Genomic DNA, 12,959 nt, shown 5'->3' with positions numbered 1-12,959 from the left:
GGGAGTATATTTGATCCGTATTCATCTTTACACAAATTCTCATTTGTGACGGACATATCCGTTACAGGCTTGTGAGTACTACCCATGTTGAGTACTGTACTACTCATGTTGGGTAGATAAGACAAAACTAAAGTGCATAGGGAATAGCAAACTGTTTTGTCTTATCTAATCATATAAATAGTACTTAATCCGTCGCAAGTTTATGACAGATATATCCAACACAAGGAAGACTTGTTGTCATCTTTAAGACAAATACTGCAGTTATAGGAGAGACTTATGGTACATAAAGACCTACTTCCTCCAATTCTTTGGAAATGCTCATTTGATTTTTAGGATTAAGATTGTGGGTAGTTGGCCTTATCAATAAAGTAGGATAACTTTGGTTTTCGCGAAAGTGATAATTTACTCCCTTAAGTTTGTTTAATGGTGAAATCAAGCCTTTTAGAACATTCGCAAATGTGAGGTGCCCCATATTTTATCTCTCATTTTCTTATTTGTCCATCTCATTTTCCACTAACTTTTTCATCTACCCTCTCATCTTATAACTACATCTTTACAGTAATAAATTTCACCACCAACATAAATTTACATACAAAATATAAGAACCTTCCCAAAAGCACACCAATTTGCCTTACTTTTTCTGTTGGGAACCTTTTCCAAAAGTAGGGGAACCCCAATATTTGGGGAGTTTGGTGCAACAATGAGGAGACTCATTTGAAGGGAGAGAAAGCATAAAATCCAACATTTGCGAATGCTCTTACGTTTCAAGTTTCAACTATAACAATTAAATCCCTTAATTTTAACAAAAGGTGAAATTTAACTTAGACGGGGAAAACCTCATGGTCATAGGAATGGCAATGGGTCGGGTTTGAGTCGGGTCCACCCAAACCCGGACCCGGACCCGCAATACCTATATTGGATCCATATCGTAAGGGTCTAAAATAAGCATACCCATACCTGACCCTGATGGGTCCAGGTCAGGTCCGGATCTACCCACGGTCCAATCTTCACTACTATTTTATAATAATCAATACATATATATAAAGCAGAAACTTTTCGAGCGATATTAGAGAGTCCAACTTTTTTAGAAATCCTAACAAGAGTCAATTTCGAAAAAAGCTAAATAAATAAAATTATCCTAATAAAAGTAGATTTCTTAGTATTTAAAACAAATTTTAATAAATTATCCTAATATAAGTAGATCAAATATATTTTGATAAAATTATCCGTAGATTAAAATTATCAAATAGATAATAGAAATTCATAATAGTTCAAGTTCTCACATTTACTTTCCCCACTTATGGTCTCATACGTTTTTAGATAATAAAAGTAGATTTCTTAGTATTTAAAACAAATTTTAATAAATTATCCTAATATAAGTAGATCAAATATATTTTGATAAAATTATCCGTAGATTAAAATTATCAAATAGATAATAGAAATTCATAATAGTTCAAGTTCTCACATTTACTTTCCCCACTTATGGTCTCATACGTTTTTAGTTTGTATTCTCGCATTAAAATTCAAGAAGTTGGCGAATAAAAGATGAATTTATTTATTAAAGTGTTATGCTAAGATGATGTAGTGTAATCTTATGTAATTACATGAAGTATAAATTACGATTTCATCAAAATGTAATCACTAAATAATCATTGAAGTGTGTATAGAAATCATAAACATAAATGCCTTCATATACATTCAAGTTATCAATACATAAAACATTTCACTAATCTATATATGTTACTATTTTTGTTTAACTAATTTACTTTCTATAAGAATGTAGAGATCATTAGATGGAGGAATGAAACCGAGAAAAACTGAAGTAGAATTTGGGGGTTTAAACAACTCAAAGCTTTTGTGTAACAATGAAACAACTCAAGTGTTATTCATATGATGAATTGATGGTCGGTTCTAGACTCACGCATTAGTAGTATTACTTAATTTCATCTACTACAAAATTTCATATATACCACCAGCATATATCCAAGTAATCTAACCATTACGAAATAGTAGGTACTACATCCTCAAAATACACTATGTAACTAATTATATGGTATATTAATGTCAATACACCTTATTCATATACTATATCTCAGATTTCATTATAAAAATTAACTGAAACCTAAAAAACGAGCTTAAAAGATAACTGAAAATTCGGAACCGATCAGTTAACCGATTAAATAAAAATTCCTTTTTAAACTAACCGAAATATAGCTTTTTTTTTTATAATATGACATAAGAGGACATAGTAAGTACTCCATATTTAATATTATAAATTGAAGTATTAAAAAAAAATAGGTAGCTTATTTCTCACATCTTCGCTTATTATGGTAAATAATTTATCCACAAAATACTTACAATAAAAAAAAAAAATGAAATTTTATTCAGATAAATTTAAGCTTATTTTTTTCGAAACAGAGCCTAAATATGATATTTTTAATTTCATGTTTTCTTGACCTTCATAATACCAAATTAATTTCTTTTTGATATTTTTTTGGCCCTTGTTTACTTACTTTTGAACCTATTGTTAGGAGTTAATCTCATGTTCCATTTTTAATTTTATAAACTTGATTAATAAAATAAATAGCTATTGCTTCAGAATAAATATTAGCAATGAGACATTGTACCACAAAGTACGTATATATCATAATCATGAGAAATAGAATAAATAAGCAATTGGTTCAAAATAATAGCGTTCCATATAAGAAAATTGTTAACTCTACAATAAGAAAAAAAAAAAAAACTTTGATCAAAAGGAAAATATATCACAATTGTCCAATTATATCTCTTTTGTCTTAGATGCAGCGAATATAAATAAAGTTTCAGACTCAAACTGAATTTTAAATCATGTCAACCATGGGTGTTAACTAGACATGGGTAAATAAAATATCAGAAATATTTGAAAACTATAGAATAAGTGAGAATATAACATTTATATAGAACGAACTATTTTAAGATCTACACAAGTTGATCTATGGTTTTGAAAATTTTTACTTGTAACAACTAAGGGCATGTAATTTTTCTAATTAATATGGGTATGAGAAAGCCTACATTCGTCCTGACCCTTCGCCCGTATAACATCCTTGCTTTTAGGAGTCGTTTTTTTCCTATTATTCGAGACTTGGTAGAGTATTTTAGTCCCGTTAGACTTTGGAGCAAAATTCATTATCTTTTAATTTAGTAATTTCACTCTAAGTGTACGTCATCCTCTTCGCAATGATCCTATGGATTGCTTTTGCAGAGTCGTCAATACATTAGTTTGACCATGATTTTTGACATATTAATAATCAAAGTTATCAACGACGTTTGACCCTTGAAAAGCAATTGATGGAAAGATGTTTATAAAGAAGGGAAGGGAGTATACATGATGAATTTTTTTGCATAACTCATAATGGTATGTTCTACCAAGTGTGGTATGTCGGTTATGTTGTTGAGGAACATCAACTCCGTAAGAGGACTATCCAAAGATATATTGTCTTATTATCAATCGCCTTGGGAAATTCGAAATATAAAGGAAGATATTACGGGTGCCAAAGTTGGCAAAAGGTAATGAACCGAGCATAGGAATGACTTCCTCGGATATAAAGATTCCTTTCATTCTTAAGCGAAGACAATATACATTGAGGCTATGCTACGCTAGACAATAAACAAGAGTCGGAGACAATCACTTAATCATTTTGGAATTTATGTGCTGAAACGAGTTTTTAGTAATGACCACCTTTACGTAGAAGCGTCAAGAACAACGTCATCCAAGGGATTAAGGTTCTTATCGTGATAGAGACCAAATGTATCAAGGCCAAACGAAGGACATTCTTTACAAAGAAGTTTTCACAAATTTATCAAATTATGTGTCGTATTATGTATTTTGCATAAAGCTTTTAAGGACAAGTAGTCTTCATTGTAAATAGTCAAAGACTATTTCTGTTAAAAACCGATGTCGCGCGAGATTATAAGAATAATAACTCTACAATCCAATTATATCTGCGGATGGTATACAACTGATATAGTCAATACCAAATGCCAACATTTTTGTTGCGTTTTTGTGAGGGAAACCGATGATTAATCACTCTTCATCTAAATCAACTCTCGAAATTTTGTTTGCTCTCATTTTCAACATGGTTTGACTTTTTGTTAAATTTAATAGTTTTCTATTAACAGACCATGGTAAGGTAAACCAACGTTTCAGCGTTGCCATAAAATACTAACTTGGTAACTCAACGGTTTTAAATGATGTCATAAAACTAATAAATGATGTTGCCCCGTGCATTCTATGCAATAGAATTACATATATTTTTTTATTGTTGTTTAGAGACTAATAATTCTATTGGAATTCAGTTTGGATTTGAGGTTGTGAAAAGTTTATAAGGAGCAAATACTCTTAATTGTAAATATATATAATCAAGGTAAAATTATGTTTAAGAGATTTAACATTTTCTTTGAACACACTATATATAATTATGATAATTGTTGTTTTATGTAACATCATTCAGTTTTACATAGTTGTTGTAGGTTAAATAATTTACAAGACTTATAAAGGTCTGTCTCCGTTATTAAGGATTCAATTTGGTGAGCTCCACCATGTTGACATAGAGAGATTTTTTTATTGAATTAAAAACCAGTTGTGCTTGCGACAATGAAAAAGCAAAGTACATATTATAACTAAATCACTTGATGTTATAAGTACTATTGAATGCAAAAACTTTACGGTAAAAGCACTAATAATTCATCAATCAACTATACCAACCATGATTTTTTTTCATCAATGATTCAACATAGTTAAACTTTAGCTTAAGAATATATTTTTACAGACAATCCTAATAGGAGCCCCGTGCATTGCACGGGCTTTCCAACTAGTGTAGTAATAAACTAAAAAAAAATTAGTAATTATTTTCACCACTTCACCATTATAGCGAGACCAAATCAGATAATCAAGTATAAAAATTAATAACAAAACATCGAAGATCTAAATTGATAGCTAGATGGAATATGAAGACAAAATTGAAGAACAAATCAATTTTTGCCCCAATGAATGTATAGGAAACTGAAAATCAATCAGGAAATCCCAAAATTTGGTGAAGAACCGAAGGCACAGCTGCAGGTTAACCGTCGTTCGTTGAAGTTGGTCACCTGTAACTGGTTTCGACGGTCTATTCAGGTCGCCGATCACTGGTAACTGCCGGCTTCTTATCAGTGTTGGTCTCCTTATATTTGGGATTTAGGGTTTGAGGTGAGTGAGGCTTTGAGAGTTTGAGGGTTGAAAGAAGAAAGGGTGGGGTTGAACTTGAATTGTTGAAAGAAGAAATAGGTCTTTGGGGACGGGCCTCTATGTTTGTTCAATACTTCCTCCATTCAACTCCACTCTACCTATTTCACTTTTGTACACTATTCACAATTGTGTATTCAATTTCGATTTTCTCTCGATACGTAAGTAGAAATATATTCATGTGAGATCTTGTTTGATTCGTCTTTACGAGTACATTAAAAATATCCAACTTTTATAATTTTTGCAAATACGTAGCTAACGCTATTTAGCGCGTAAAACACGTGTTGGTAAAAGTGAAAAAAGAAAGTGGTAGAGTGGAGTTGAATGGAGGAAGTATGTTTTATGAGAGACCGTTTTCCGCTAATTTAGTGTGAGATATAATGGGGAAAAAAGAATTTATGTGGGTCCCTCACCTATCATGTGAGAGGTTTCTCAATAACGTTATTGAAAGACTGTCTCTCTAGAGTTTTTATGATGTTTGTTTGATAGATTTAAGTTTTTTTTTTTTTAAATTATACGGGTTCATGGGTCGGGTCTAGGTCCCATAAATCAGAGCCGGACACGGACCCTAAATATTTGATTAAGACCCAGACCCGGTCCATACCCATTCGGGTCTCAAAAATCCAAACCCAGACACAACCCATTAGGTTTTGACCCAAAGGGTCTGGGTCGAGTCCCCAAGTCCCAACCCGTGACACCCTTAAAAAAAAGCCTTAATTAAACGCGTAAATTCTACAGAAAAACTGACAGGATGTGTTTGTAATTGGTTCAACTAGACAAAACCTGTAATTTCAAAAAATTTTCTAAACCAATCACAAACATTTCCAACATTCCCAAGAGGCGGGTGCCAAAACCTGCAATGCTAACGAACTAATTTACATGCCATAGCTAACGATAAGAAAATGTAATGATACAACCCAAAATAGAAAAGGGAGACATATGTCCCTTCAAATTATATACAAAACCAAAAGTTAAAAGGTTTACTATAAGAATAGCCAAACTAGGTCCAAGGTTCCTTATGCTCACTACTAGCAAATCGTGACCCCAACAAAGCATCAACAACCTGTCAATCGCATTTTATACAAACACGAAAGCCACAATTCAGTGGGGAGTAACTTCGAGCCCTCCCAGCCACGAATCGTCATAATTAATGTAACATGTAGTAAAACATGTAAACAATATGATAATTAATCTAATTTCCAAGTATTATAACATATGAATACTAAATTGACCAATTTAAACTATCATGTGAAACATATAACAAATTGTAATCCAAACTCTATCAACCATAGCGGCCAGCATCTCACCTTCTATGATTCATAGAATCATCAAACAAGAAAGGGCAATATATCAAAGACAGGCATAAGTTCTTAGTACCGTCAATAGTCACTCTGTAACTCGAGTCTATACCACGAGGTAGGGAAGGTAATCGAACCGGTATCTTGGCTCAGCGGTTAATATTAATAAAACATGGCCAAGACACAACACAACCCTAGCCTAAAATGCTTGAGACCTAGACATGCGGATACACACCACCGCACCCAAGACCCACAATTTTTCTAAAACAAAGTGAGTACCCTAAGGAGTCCACCAAAGGGTTGGCTAGTACTTAAGCTGACCACTTACTATCAAAATAAGTAACGAGGTCATGCCCATAAATCCACTAGTTAGGAACACAAAGGCTATCAAGCAGTGAACATATACTCGTCAAAGACTATAAAGACCTATCTATGATGAAGGCCGAAATACTCACCTAGGACCTAGTCCCAGCTAGTCCCAGCTTGAATACTTTAGCCCACACCACACAAGACAAGTAAGACACCCACTTAACCATAAGAGGACAAAAAGTCCAACTTACCAACCTAAATGCTAACATTCTATCATGTGAAAGGCTATATAAATGTCTATTCAGCAAATAATCCAACAGTATCCCCAATAAGTATTCAATACCAATTTCCAATTCTAACAATATTAACCATATTAAAGGCTTTAGGGGAAACTAGGGCCATTTCTACAATATAAGATACTATTAAATACAATCAACTATACATGTGAACTAAAACTTGATAAATGGCCTAAAACAAGAAAAATGCCGATTATCTAATTCATATAAAATTTCATCCAACCGAATTTTTACCCGCAACCCCAGCCCTGCGACAGGTACGGGTTAAATTGCGGCTGACCAATCACTCAATTAATCGACATCGAATCGATCAAAGGGACTAAGGCTCGGTTTTAAGACAATCATCAAAACATTACAATTATAGCTATATAATTCATTTTGAGCCTATTAATTACAATTTCACTTTGTAAACTATCCTAACATGTGATAACTATCAATATAACATAATTTTTTTACCATTAACATAATTTTTAACTACTATTATGATTCATTTCCTAAGTTTAACCATATGTTACTTAGTCTAATTATATCATTAATGAACCTAAAATGACGAACAAGCATGGAAAACCGCAAAACAAGTAACGGGCCGACCCGGGCCAGCCGTGGGCCAGCCGTGGGCCTGCCGGGCTGCTGCCGCCACCCTTACTCCTCTTTTTTTTTCCATTTTTGTTCATTATACATCGTCTGAACACTAATTACTCGTTCCCAATACAACTATGTTAACTTATACTAACAAAAGACATAAATTAAGCATGCATGCATCAAATTTTATCATGTGAAAATTACTACTCAAACAAAAATCACCAAACATACAAAAACAACAAAGATTGTGACGATTATTCGTCGAGTAACTCGAAATATGTTACCTTAAGCTAGAAAATGAGCAATTAGCACCTTAAAACCCAAACCCTAACAAGCACTAGCCGCTATCCTCCACAATATACGAGTCCCCAAACTCGTCTTCCAAATCTTCACCTAAATAAACAAATAAAACACAAAAATAAGCATAAAAATACTGAAATTACCGAATTTCGTCTTAAAACAACTTCAAGAAAACTGAAATTAAATTATACCAGGTTGTAAATCTCGACGAGGGGATTCCGGAAATGTAAATTTCGTGAAAATCCGATAAGAAACGAGAAAGATGTGATGATTTTTAGCTTGAAAAGTATAAAAATGGTGTTTTGGGAAGATTAGAATGTTGAAGAAGATGAAGAATAGAAAAATCAGAAAAAAAAAAAAAAAAGAAAGGGGAAGGGGGTTTGTCCGCGGGAAAGGGAGAAAGGAAAGGAGGAGAGCGGGTTTGAGTCGGGATTTTACGAGTCGGTTTTGGCTCGTTTCGATAATAATTAAAACCGTAGGTCAAATGCAAATTCCGACAAGACCAAAGTTTTTAAACACGAGATTACAAGAAAATTGAATACTCATACGACCCATTTCCAAATTCGTTTACCCAATTTTCAATAGAATTGTCATTTTCCCCCCGATACGCCCTTATTTCGAAATAAAAAGTTTTACACGGTTTAAACTATTTTTAAACATCTCGAAACTATCAAAATAAATACTTTTCTTCAAAATATAATAAAATTATATTTCTTTGAATTATTTTTACTTTAAATACTTAAATATCAAATTTTATTTGATTAATAAATTATTTTCGAAATATATTAACGGTCCGAAATTACGGGGCGTTACACAACCCACTGTCATCCCTACCCATGGATGATTCTACATTCTACACACAACATATTTTCCATTCGACACTCTCTACACACATTCATAACCAAGAAATACATACTCACATGTTTTGGTGCCCGTGATATTTCCCATTTAAGAATTTTCCACGTATAAATATTTGTCTCATGTCTTCTTTTATTATTCTTTACGTTTGATTTCGTTTCTATTTACTTTATAATCAACGCTGCAAAAGTACTGTTCCGGGTGTAATTCCAGAGCAGATATAGTTACCACCCTTGGCTTGTTGAATGATGTCTTGAGTTGGATTCTCCTTTGGTCTCAATCGTTCCTCACGGCCTCTCCTGCAACAATGAACGAACTGAGGGCTTGGCTTTGTGCCAAGCGTACTCACTCCGACGCTCAAGTCAGTAAACTTAAGAGATAAGTTGTTACTTGGCTGAATGTGTATTGTAGAGAGATAAGGAAGATATTACCATATGAATAGTGTATTTAGGTTTAGTTGTGTATTCGTTGGGGATCCTTTCCTCAATGAAGGTTGAGGAGTATTTATAGGCTTTCACCTTTTGTCACGTAGTGGCCAAGTGGCCAAGTGGCTAGCAGGTGGAAAGACTGATCTACCCCTCGGCCGAGGGGCCTATGGCTGGCCGGCGGATCTTGTTGTCGCCGCCGAGGGGTCTTGGATATGAGTACGCGGATATGTGTCCCGGCTGGCAGGTTACCATGCCGAGACCCAGGCTGACGGGCCGATGGGCTGCATCGGCTAGATTGTCCAAGTCGTTGACTTGCTGTGGATATCTTTGACCTTGCTCAATCATGTTGACTTCAGTCGGCGGTGCGAATATGCCCCATCAATTTGCCCCCAGCCGTAGTCTATGCCGTGGTATAGGCCCGATGTATGTTTGAGCGTATATTCTCGCGCAAGTAATTTGTAAAAATTTTTTTCTGCATCGGCTTCTTCTGCGGCGGCTTCTTTTGCCTCGGCCTGGTCTTTCTTAGGCCGTACCATATCCCCCCTCCACATGGATGCGTAAAGGGCGTCCGATGTGGAAAAGAAAGTGACGCTGGCCGAGACCAGGGTTGAGAGTGCCGGTTGTTTTTGATTGCCCCCTGCCGGCGCTTTCTAGCTTGGTTGATTATGTGGCCGGCGGAGAGCATATGCTTGGGAATTTGTTGAGGAAGGTGAATAGGCAAGGAGATATGAATAGGCGTGTTGAAGACGCTTGGTCACTGTTGCATTGATTGACGTCTAACTGTTGCAACGATTGACATCCCGTGGTTGCATGTCCGACACGTGTCTGCACGCTGATTGGTTGACGCTTCATGGGTCTGTTCTCTGATTGGTCCTTCTTCATGGGCTTTTCCCTATAAATAGGGCAGTTATCCCGTGAAATTGGCCACCAATTTCATTCTCTAAAATTTTCCTCTAAACTTTCAAGGGTTTTCTTTATCTTCTGATCTTCAGAGTTGTTACTCCGGCGAGCGTTTTTTTTCAGGTAAACAAACAAACTTCTTATTTTGTCAACTATTGCTATCATGTCTTCTGTCGGCGCTGGGGCTAGTACTTCTGCACCGGGGGGTCCTAGGTCTCCTTCTCCTGAAGTTGATCCTCGAGTTTTGGAGGAATGGGATGACTCCGATGAGGTTGATGACGATTTTGGTGATGATGCTGAAGAGGCTCGCCCTAATGAGGAGAGGCAGCGTGTTATGGATCACGGCGACGCTTGTAAGGTCCGCCTTGACTGTGCTTGGACCCATAAGCTTGCCCGTTGTTCCGGCGAGAGATTATTCGAGGACCATTTCTTCTTTGGCGAGGGGTACGAGATCGTTATTCCTAGGGAGGGTCAGGCGGTCTGTTGTCCTCCACCGGGTCATACTGGTGTATACATGCGGCATTTGGAGTACGGGCTCCGGTTTCCGCTAAATGAGTACGTTATGGCTATCATTAGAGCCATGAACGTTGCCGTTGCCCAACTACACCCGTTGGCCATGAGGACCATAGTCGGTTTTGTTTGGCTGTGTCTCTTCAAGGGAGAGGCCCCGACAGTGAATTTATTCCGCCGGCTTCATTATCTCCGGCCATCAGTACCTAACCGTGCCGGATGGTACAGTGTGCAAACGGAGCATGGTTATGCTTCTGTTGACAAACTTACCTCCTGCAAGGACTGGAGGGATCGGTGGGTGTACGTTAAGGTGCCGGATGACTATCCGCTGCCTCGCTCCTTCCAGCACCCGGTTAATTTGCGGTGCGAGACTAAGGCGGAGCGTGACAAGTGGGTTTCATACAAGAAGCTCAAGATGGATGCCAGCTGTGTCTACCTTAACGCGGATGAGAAGCTGGCGATGAGGCTCTTTGAGACGGATGAGAGTGGCCTCTCGAGAAGATGGATTCCCCCGACGCAGATCATTCTTCAGGATGAGCCGCTTTGCTATGTCGGTCTCATACCTGCCCTAGCGCGGGGTGAGTGGGGTCGGTGCAAGGCCCATCATCGCTCTCAATGTTCTTGTTCTTCGAACTTTGATTTATTTCTTCCACCTAACTCCCGCTTTGTTTCCTTTGCAGACCACTTTGGGCGGACTGCCTCGAGAATATCCTCCAGAGAATGGGGCTGCACAAAGATAAGACCGTGTCTCAATTGCATCCCAAGGCTCTAACCCATGACCGCAGGACGTCGCCGAATGAGCTTATGGACCAGCAGCTGAGACGCTTGAATGCGGTGGAGATCGTTTACATCTCTAATGGGGATGATTCTGACGAGGAGGAGGGGTCTCCCCTTGTCCGTAAGAGAAAACAGGCGACCTTTACCGCTGCCGTTGCTTCGCGCCGACGAGGAGGTGGGCCCTTCGGCCAAGAAGGCCAAGCACGGATCGATCTATCCGGTGGCTTAGATTTAGCCGGTTCATCAGGCGCTGCCGATGACAGGCTCTTCGGCATGTCGATGTATGTTGATACTGATGCTTTCTTTTAAATTTTGTAGATCAGCCGCTGTCAGTCGCCGCTCCTGTTGAGCAGTAAGTGGAAGAGAAAGTGACGCAGGCTGATGATCATGACGTCGCCATTGGGTCTTCATCCCGGAAGGTTTCCCTTTCCCGACCGCGGACTAGTGATCGAAATGTCACCGTTGACCCTTCATCCAGAAGGTTTCCCCCTCCCGGCTCGTGGCGCGAGGTGCGAGGTTGGTCGAGGAGTCGGCGAGGTGGAACGAGCTGGCCGGTGCTCGCATTATAGAGCAAGAGAAGGCCGTGGCTCACCCGCTCTTGAGCTTGATGTCACTAAGAAGGTGGCCGCGAAGGCGAGGCTGGATCTCCTCAATGAGCGAAGGCTTAGGGGAGGCCGAGAAGGCGCTCTTGGCGAGAGAAAGCTCGGGGAGGACGCCGAAAAGGAGGTCCTTACCGAGAGAGTCAAGGCCGAGGTGCTGCGGCCGAATCGCTGAAGTTCTTTGGAGAAGTGCGACCTCGTTCGCAGGCATGCCGACCTTTATCTCCAGCAGAGGAATGAATTTAGGAGCAAATTTCAGATCCAGGGGAAGGTGATCCGGAGCAAGGAGACCATCATCGTGCAAAAGGAGGACGACATTGAGATGCTCCAAACCAAAATGCTCCCGACCCGTGTTCGACCGGGATCCGCCGAAGCAAATTTTGCCAGGGAAGCAATTGTGGAGCTTTTTCCTCTTGAAGGTTCCTTTCCGTGGGACAAATACGACAAGCTGTTCGACGATAAGCTCGAGGCTAAGGAGAAAGCCGTGGAGGAGAGGGTCAAGGAGGCGGCGAGGGTGAAGATAGAGCAAAAAGCGGCCGAGGAGGCGGCAGCTATCGCTGAGAAAGCTAAGGCGGCCAAGGCGGAAGCCGATTGGGCAAGGGCAGTTGAGGCTGCCGAGGCTAAGGCTGGGGCTGCTGAAGCTGAGGCTGCTGAGGGAGCTACTGGGTTGCCCCTTGAAGAAGGTCTTTGCTCTCGCTGGCGATGGCGCAGCAACGCGGACATAGGGAGATAATATCCGTAGCCTTTTGTCTTTTGGTTTGTCCTTGTAATTACTTGTAATTCTTTGAACATTTTTAATAAGAGCTCGTTTCTTCTGCCTCCGGCCTGGCCGAGGTTTT

Source organism: Silene latifolia, chromosome X (assembly GCF_048544455.1).
Source record: "Silene latifolia isolate original U9 population chromosome X, ASM4854445v1, whole genome shotgun sequence".
NCBI classification, from domain to species: Eukaryota; Viridiplantae; Streptophyta; class Magnoliopsida; order Caryophyllales; family Caryophyllaceae; genus Silene; species Silene latifolia.
This window is presented reverse-complemented; position numbering follows the sequence as displayed.